Source organism: Cyprinodon variegatus, unplaced genomic scaffold, assembly GCF_000732505.1.
Source record: "Cyprinodon variegatus isolate N-32 unplaced genomic scaffold, C_variegatus-1.0 Scaffold435, whole genome shotgun sequence".
Taxonomy (NCBI): Eukaryota; Metazoa; Chordata; class Actinopteri; order Cyprinodontiformes; family Cyprinodontidae; genus Cyprinodon; species Cyprinodon variegatus.
In genome coordinates this window covers 286209-295892 of record NW_015150888.1, presented here as the reverse complement: position 1 = coordinate 295892, position 9684 = coordinate 286209, and the positions used below count along the sequence as shown (strand labels likewise).

Below are 9684 nucleotides of genomic sequence, written 5' to 3'. Positions count from 1 at the left end.
AATGCAAACTTTAAAAGAATGCAATTTACTGAAGCTCAATATGAAAAAAGAAAAAGAAGAAGAAAAAAATTAAGTATAAAAAAAATGAGCATGTTTTTCAAAATTAAATAAAAAAAAAAACAGCAAAGTTACTCTCTTAAAACGTATTTAATTAAAACTAGTTTTGTTGCTTTTTTAAGTTTTATTTATGGATTAGATTTTTTTATCTTATATCTATTTACAAAACATGTTCTAATTTTCTAACCAGCTGGTCAGAGTAGAAGTTTCATGTTGCTGAAAATAAGTGCTTAGGGTTTGCTGCCTCTATTCTTTCAATTTCCTGATATTTTTTAGAGCAGGATGTAACCACAAATCTCTTTTTTCTTTTCCCTCTCTTCATTCCCCTCTCTTCTCTATATAGTAAGCTTGCTGCACTGCTCCACCTCCACTGAAAGAGAAACAACTTCCTGCTCTGCTCCTTTTCTCTCATTAAAGTTGCTTTCCTTTTATTTATGACATCAAACGGCTTCCCTTAAGAGAATAATTTGTCTCTGTCTCTTTTTTCCTCATGTGGAGATTAAAGAAAAACCTTCAGAAATCTACCAAGAAGCAAAACTAATCAATCTTTTTTGTTTTGGTTACTCCTCTACTCTGTCACTTTGGGTTTCGATCTGAAGCCCAGAAAAGGCAAAAAAGTTCCCATGTTTAGTTAACCGAAGACAAATCATGTTAAAAGAGACTTCTAAAGACTTAATAATATTTTATATATAGTTAGGACCTGCGGATACTTTAATGTCTTCATAATATAGTCTGGATTTTTATCGTCTGCAGGACACATAATGGTCTCAGTTATGGGGTGAATTTTGTTCCATAAATGTTGAAAAAAAAACATTTTATACATGGAAATAAAAAAAAAATCTACAGACGAGACTTTGAAAAACATGTTGATCCAAAACAGTTTTTAGACTAACTTTGCTGGTTTCTAATAATTTATTTTTTTAATTATTCTGGTTTTTATTTACTTATTTTTTACAAACTGTGTTTTACAGATCACATTGTCTTCACTTTAAGCCTAATATAGTGTTTGCTTTTGATATACGAATTGACCAATAAAATGTTGCTAACATCCATCCAGACCAATAGAAATGCACTGCAAAAAAAAATAAAAAATCTAAATAAGTAATTTTTTTCTTAAAATAAGTGATTTTTTTCTTGAATTGAGAATTTAAGTGGGGCGCTTTGCCAATGGAACAAGATCATTTATATTTAAAATAAGAAAAAAACAATTGCATTGTCTTATTTCAAGTGCATATTATCTAATTATCTTATTTTAAGAGTAAAAATACTCATTCAGTTGGCAAATCATCTTATTTACCTAATCAGATTGAGGGTTATTACACTTAATTTAAGAAGTTTTTACTTATTTTTAGATCGTTTTTGCATAGTGAGTCTTCACTCCTCACCCCAAAGGAAAGCCCGCCCCCAGAAGTGAAGAGAATCTCATCTCTAGAATGCAGTTGAAAAGAATGCAATATGTAAAACTCATCCTGAAAATGAGAAATAAAAAAACTAACCAAAATTTGGGAAAATAAAATATGATTTTTTTTTTTATAGAATAATTTAAAATGAAATCTTACAAAAAAAAGAAAGATTAAGATTTTTTATATAAAGAATTTCATTTCTGGTTTACATAAAAAAAAAAAATAATCTCCATTGATCAAAAAAACGTTCTTAGAAGAGTAATGGAACAAAGTATATTCCATAACTAGAAACTTTAACAAAACTGGCTCCATAGAAATCCTCCCTCTAAAGGAGGTCGATGTACGATAATCTCGGAGGGCCTCTGTTGTTTCGGGTTTTGCACCTATTGGATTCTCCGATAGGAAACTGTCGTCAAAAAGTCCTGAAAAGCTAACAAAGAGCCGTATTTGAACACATGATTTTCTATCATTAGATACTAGATGGTATTGGTAGAGGTATTTGCAACATTTGGGAGTAATGTAACTAAACTTCCATCAAAGTAATTCAAAGACAGATTTATGGTCATAATGTACCGTCTCTGTTTCTCCCAGCTTCCTCCCTTTTAAAGTTGGCCGTCATCCCCACTTCCTCATCTATAATTTACACTGACAGCCTCCCGTTCCCCAAACACAGAGAGACCAAAGAGCTCATCCCAGGGCTGGAGCTTTCCTCCATAAAACAGACACACAAGTGCTAAATCCATTAAAGGCAAGAAGTGAGGGGTATCTGAAAACCTTTGTTTTGTTTTTAACAGCAGACTGAATAAAGTATCCAGAGCTGATCGGAGATTTTGTTCCTCCTTCTGGTTTTTCTTTACCTTACCATCAAAATGTGCATAGGTCAGCAAATACCTATATGGATGATTGATTTGATTATTTATGGCTCTAAATACTTAAATTTGAGGCAAGTGGGAACTGGAGGCCACTGGAGTCCATCATAAATTATTCCAGAAATAAAAAAGCGTAATTTAAATATTACCAAAAACACAATGGTACTTCCATGTATTAACAAGTATGTGTAATTTTTTTTTATTTTTACAACAATGGTAAAGAACGCTTCATTCAAGAGTGAACTGGCTCTGCAAACCTTGAGAATTCATCAAATGTTGCTGCTTCATGCACAAAAAGTGTTTCAGCTACAAATCATTTAAGCCTCACTTTGCTCCATTCATACAGTAGCGCTAACGTTAAGTTAGCTAAAACGTAGTTCTAAATTTTTTATTCATCATCATTTGCTGTCAGAAGAAATTTATTACTGTGTTTTACTAAATTATTCGATGATGATTTCACTAAAACTATTTTTTAACTCTTTAGGAGAACAGCTGTTAGCCTAAAGATGTAAAGCTAATGCTACTAAGCCGCTAACTGGTTCAAGAGGCTAAATTTCCAGAAAAAGAAAATACGAAAAACTCAATTTGAAAAAGAAATTAAAACCTATATTAATCCAAGGATATTGGTAAAAAAAATTAATAAATAAAATAAAAAAATAAGTAAAATAATAAAAGGAAAGTTGCTTTTGTAAACCCTTTTCTTAAGACATTTTTAAAAGTTTCATTTCTGCATTTTTTTAATGCAAATTTCCATCTACAAAACGCGCTCTTTGCTAACAGCAATAGTGGAACAAACTTCACTCCATAGAGGTGAAGTCAATTTGTGGACTAAAGGAACGATTCATAGAAATAGAAACAGTAAGCTCACTTTTTAAACTGTTACATTTATATAAGAAAATGGAAGTTAATTTAAATAAACCTTTACTCTATATGACAAATTACATTTTAGTTAACAAAAAAGGAAAGAAGTAAACTGAATTAAAAACTTAATTATGAAGTAAAAAGTTGCTATGAAATTAGAGAGAATTAATTTAATAAAGGATTTAATTGAAGAAAAAATACTTTAAATCCCTGTACATCAACTCCAAGAACAACCTAAGCCATTACTTAATCCATAAATCAATCTTTAGGATGTCCAATAAGATAATCTATGATAACTTAAGCCATTCAATGTGAAAAAAGGGAGAGAACACACATACTTCAACTTGCACACACCAATTTGCAAAAGCAAAACGGATTCATGGAGAGAAGATGTCACACAACCATAATTAATATTTTCCAGCGAACTTCCTGTTTTTCACCTTATTAACATGTAGCATTAGCAAACAGAAGGACAGGATATAAGGATTAATTAAAATGTTTTGGAAACTCAAATCCTTCTTTTCTTCAGCTGCCTGTGGAGCAGGAACGCTGAACCCAGTTATTTTAATGCTTCCATAAGTCAGACCGAAGCGCTGCTCAGGAGCGTCTGCTTTCGAGGACACTAATATCCTGTTTAAGAAACCGTGGGAAATGCAGTCATAGCTGCTGATCTTTCTCAGCCGCTGTTGGTCTGTGTAGAACAAAAAAACAAGGGTTTCATTTTGACTGGGTAATCCTTTTTATTTTTGCCAACAGCCCTTCAACATCCAACATCCAATCAAAATGAGCTCCACTCCTCGTCTCTAAATCAAACTGTAAACCTAAAAGCATGGAAAAGTGAATTTGATGTAAAAAAAAAAAAAACAGGCTTGGAGCAGGTGTTGGCAGTTGTGCCCTGAAGGCAGCAGCTGCATTTTAAAAGAGAGAACAGGTGGCAAAAATCTGGCAAAAAAAAATAAAAGTGGACAGTTCATCATCACTCAACATGTCGCCACACGGATGGAAGAAATGTAGCCTGGAGGCGGCAATTTAATTCCTACGACATTCTTTTAGTGTCAGGAATGTGAGCATGGGGTAATATTTTAGCAGGGCTGCAGAAGCTGAGCATTTTTTAATTTTTTTTCCCTCTCTCTCTTATCTGGACAGGTTTGTAGGAGATGCCCTCCGAACAGAAAGAGGGCGCTAATGAGCACACGCAATATGTGGCATTTGAAGTCACAGATAGACAAATTGATGTATTTATACTTCTCCTGTATTTTCATTTAATCTGAACAGTTGACAGAAATAGAATAACTTAAGGGAGGCGTTATATAGATTGATGACCACAGGTAGGAATGATTTCCTGTGGCGCTCTGTGGTGCATCTGGGTAGGAGGAGCCTTCTGATGACTCCTCCTATGGAGATATAGCCCCGGTTTATTTGTGGTACTTATGGCATTTGATACCCACTGCAGTCACAACGAGTCCTATCAACTGACCTCTGCTTTTGGGACAGGTTTCAAGTTGACCTCAAACTTTCTTAGGTAAAAGGATACTAATTTTGTTGAGGGTTCTTCCTTAGATGAGAGTTGCGGCTCTACATCAAAGTGATAGATCCACTGAGCCAGAGCGGAGAACAAGATTCAGGCGCCACATTTCCTTGTGTCTAATCGTAGATCAGCAGACATTTTGTACTTAACTGTAGCAGTTTAATAAACTCAAAGAAGCTGCATCGACAGCCAAAACATTTTATGGGAATGGGGGGCAGGAATGTACTTCCCCAATACCATAGGGGCAAGAACATTAATCTATTTAACATGGATATCAAGCCTATGTGTATCTTTACAGGTATGTTTTGTGAAAAAGGCAAATCTTGGTCAGAGGTTAAATTCTTGGATGTCGTTCAGGGTTCCCTCATACCCTGGGCTCTGTACAACTGACCCCGTCAGCAAGATTGCTGCATGATATAGCAATTTGTTGCCTTTGGTACCCTTGCAGCAAGAAGGTTTTAGGTTGTAATGCCAGCCAAGAGTCTTTCTGCATGGAGTTGTCATGTTCTCCCTGTGCATGCTTAGGTTCTCTCTGGGTACACCAGCTTCCATCCAAAGTCCAAACACATGGGAGTTTGGTTCGTTAGAGTGTGGGTATGGTTGTATTTCCTGAAAAGGTCTGATGGCCTCTATAGGGTGTACCTCGTCATATCCCCAAAGGTTGCTAGACATAGCTTCTCATATCGCTGATCCACAAGTAGACAGTAGAAGATGGAGAGTTTTATTTGCAAGAAAGCTCTACGTCTGAGGAGTTCAGGTATAGATCTGCATTACCACTCAGACAGAACTTAACTAAATGATTCCAAGGGCATTTCAGTGCACACTCAGACAATGTTTTTTCTTGAGAAGCCTTGTGATTATAGTGGAATACCCAAGAATAGGGGGAAAAAGCCTCTTCAGTAACTGTTATCTGAGTTTTTGCATCAAGATGTGTTATTTTTACAGATTTCCTGCTTTGCCACCTTCCCACACATTTGCCAAGTACCTCTATGAGTATACAAGGATTTGTAACACCTTCTTCGATGACGATTTTATTGTAGCTTGAGTCTGCACTGGCTGAATGGCAGGGAAAACTGATGTTAAACTCATGTTAAAGTGACAGAGTTGTGGAAGGGAAATAAAAGCCTTGTTTACCACACTTGGCACCCTTCAAACACCTACATTTATGGCATTGAAATGCATTGCTGAATAACAGTGTTTAGGAGTATACTGTATGCGTAACTGACTCTAAAGCAATGTTTCTGCCTCCCACGGCTCTCGCTATGCAGACGTAGCAACAGTTTAACTGACTCGATCATTCTCTTCACATCCAAACAACAACAAACTTGGATGAAGGAGCTGGAAATACAGGAGGGGTGAGGCAGGACTCCCCCGTAAAAAAAGAAAGAGGACAGAAGGAGGGCATGTTTGCTCCCCCTTATCGTCCAGTCCTACACCATTGTGCGTCACCTCGAGTTTGGTTTACAGAGAGGAGACAGTTCGCCTGGGAGCTGCCCAGCAACCTTCCAGGCAGACGGAAACAGAGACGGGCAGAGAAGAAGGGCGGAGGGAGCGTGGGCCAACATGTTAGTGGAGATGTGATGGATCCTGATTACTCCTAGCAATCCCAGTCGTGTTTTTGTCCTCAACACAGGACAAATTAGTACTTTCAATATAATGCGAAACAATTCGATGTTCATTAAGGTGGCGGAAATAACTTCATGTGGGCGATTTGCAAAATGATCAACCAGTTGGTGCCTTTAAAAGTCCTCCCACGATTTCGATCTAGATTTCTAACTTTGCAGTTATGCAACCCTCCATGCTTTGTATGGGCACACATACTTCACAAAACGTCCAATAATCCCTCCTCTGCATTGGGTTGAAATACCATAAAGGAATCACTTGGGAAATCTGACTATTTCATGTTAAAAAGTGTGTTGGTGTTGGGCTTTAGTTAGAACCTGATGGACAATCATGACTGTGAATGGGATCAATTTTGGACTTCCTCCTTGATTCATGTAATTTTTAGAGAGGGGCTAATATTAAGCCTCCTTGCTATCTCCACACCTGTCTCTATTTTCACCAAACAGGGACATACCTGCAGGAAGTCGGTAAGTTTTTCTGCTTGTGTAACCTTAACCTATTGTGTCAGAAAGCGAGAAATGATTACAAACGAAAAATGGCTAATTGGTAATGTTGCGGACGCCATGTGTGTAACTGTGTAACTTTTAGCCACTAGGGGTGCTAGACCTGCAACTTCCTGGTTTAGTACTCCTTAATTTGCCACAATGTAATGTTGCAAAGTGAATCAGTCTGTCTCTATGTTTGGGAATCTGCTAGCAGACCACTTTTGACTAGCAGATTAAGAGGTCATAGAATTACTTGGTTAGTTAGCTTGTATAGAGTACATTTTTATCCGTTTTTTGTTGCAAGCAGTGAAAAAAAATGTAATTGGAGGCCTGAAAAAACCCAATTCTTATGAATGGATATAAATTAGAGTAATTATTCAAATTTCTCACATTTAAAGTAGGATCACATTCTTTTGGTTTTCTCTAGAATGAGAAGCCAATTGGACCATAAGGACACAAGCAACGACATTGTATTGGTAATTATGTGTGTCAATTTAGCATTTGAATTGAGCCTGAAGCAGGGAAAATGTTGTCTGTAAAGAATGCAATTTGTAAAACTCAATCTGAATAAAATAAATTTGATAATAATCAATTAACTAATTAATATTCAATTGGTCAGTTGTTGACTATTGCTCTTTGTTGGAGTCATATCACTTCATCCAGACTTGTCTAATGTTCCACACTACAAAATAAGTGATAAAATAATGTATTATTCATGCTGTTACTGTATCAGTTAAATAACGGTATCGTTCAACACTCAAAGCTACAAAATCAGTACCGTATCGGAATTAAAAAAGTGCTATCAGGACACCCATACTCAACAATAATCATGATGACATGTAAGCAAGCAGAGGTCTGGTATCAAAAGTATTGGGATCTACAGATATCCTACTCAAGTATTGCATCGGAATCGAAAGTGAAAAAATATGTATTGGTGCACCCCCTGAAAAAAATAATCATCTAAACATTGATTTCAAATTTCCTTCCTACTACAAATGTTAACAAAGGTAGAAACTAGATCGAACCAGGCTTGAAATGACGCTTTATATCAGCATATCACCACCTGCTTTAAAACACACCCTGACTGAGATGTCTGAGCACTCCTGACAGCGCATCCTGTCCTGGCGTCTTGCTCAGCGTCTTTTTTATTCGCCTGACAACCTGCCTGCGGTTAAGCATATGCAACCAAGCCTTGAATGTAGATAACCAGGTGAAAAGCAGAAAATTCTTATAAAGGTCTCAAAATATGCTCTCAGAGCTGAGCGTTAGCTGAACAATCAGTCTAGACAGACAGAACCGGCCCAGAGCTTATCAGAACATCAGCTCTATATTCAGTCTGTTGTTTTCAAAAGGTCACCAGGTGCAAATATATTGAGTCATTTGAATTTCTGCAAATAAAAAGAAGGAGGAGGAAGATATGTTGATTTTACTTTAAAAGGTGAGCAGAAAGGAAAGCCTCCATGGGATAAATGCTGAGTTCTTTTCATGCATATTCAAGATGATGCAGGGATATACCAGCCTACCTGGTGAGGTGAGTCCAGATTTTTTGTGTCTGTAAGGAAGGACCAAAGGGAGGCCAGCGGCTTCTGCAGAAAAAAGAGAAGAAAACAGATGAGAGAGAGGCAGAGGAGAGAGAACCAGAGTCATTGGGGCAGCGGCGCATTCGCAGATATGAATGATGTTTTTTCTACGCCGGCTCTACCGGCAAGAGCACACTGCTGCAGCTTCCACACTTCCTTCTCACACACACACACACAGACAAACAGCGAGCCAATCGGCTGGCCGCCTAGCATCCCCTCCACCAGCGTACACACCGACAGCCAGGGCTGAAACCAGTGTCTGCATCAGAGTGGGGAGGGGTAGAAATGGGGGTTGGGGATGGGTGGGTTCCTGCCTATGTCTAAGCACGAGAAACGTGTCCATGTTCTGCCCATTAATTCATATTTGAAAGGGATACCAGGCCCATCAAGTCCCCCCCGGGGGAATTGATTTTAAAGATGAAAGAGCTTTTTTTCACTAAAATCCCCAGAAGCATTTTTTTCTTACCACTGTGTTCATCTCATTTGCTCCTTTTTTTGGCTCAGAGGCGCTAGGATTATGAATGCACAAAACATCCAAACATGACAGCAAATGAGGCTTGAGCTTATATGTGAGGTGCAAGGAAGGGTGCAGGGCTTGCCCCATGCTGAATAATTGCTCTGTCAATGGGGCTCATTTGCAGGCAAGGCCGAATGCTGCAGCAGAACTGAAACAAAGCCACTGAAAGGGTGCAAAAAGAAGGGCCTGAGTTAAAGACTGCAGAGGCCGCTGGACCAGCAAAGCAAACTCCTACAACCCAGAAGGATTGAAAATTTGAAATTCTCCACTCATTACTCCCACCGCAAACCATATGAAAGGACATTTATTTATAGAGCACAGACCAGCCTCGCCGTAGCTATCCATCACCTGCAGTACTAAAGATGTCAGAGTAAATAACAATGACATTATGAGCTTAGTGGAAGGGCTGAGGAATGGGTGGGAAAACAAGCAAAAAGACCAGAGAGAATTAAGCTCCTTCATCTTTAAAGTCATTATTAATACTGTAATACACCAGGCCAACTGTTATCTGTGGCCCCATTAGGCCATAAGGTGTGCTCTGTTTGGGAAATATATAGATGTAAAAAACACAGTGGCCAAGGACTGCAAACATGGTGTACAGACAAGCAAATTAAAAAAAGTCATGCAAACTCAGAAATGAGACCAGAAATAAAAATAGACTAACAAACTTAAAAAAAAAAATAGTAAACACAAAATTTAGAATGGCAAAGTTAACATAAAGACCAGAAAAACTCAAAAGAGAGACTAGCAAACACACATCA

At 37.6% G+C, this 9684-nt stretch overlaps 1 protein-coding gene across 1 annotated transcript in view; it reads right to left on the bottom strand.

Annotated features, from left to right (window-relative positions):
* Positions 1 to 9684, bottom strand: part of LOC107093615 (microtubule-associated protein 2-like) — an 85452-nt gene that overhangs the window by 46553 nt on the left and 29215 nt on the right. The window contains exon 2 of the mRNA XM_015388795.1: positions 8350 to 8412. The gene's annotated coding sequence lies outside the window, so the exon portion shown is untranslated. The remainder of the gene's footprint in view (positions 1 to 8349; positions 8413 to 9684) is intronic.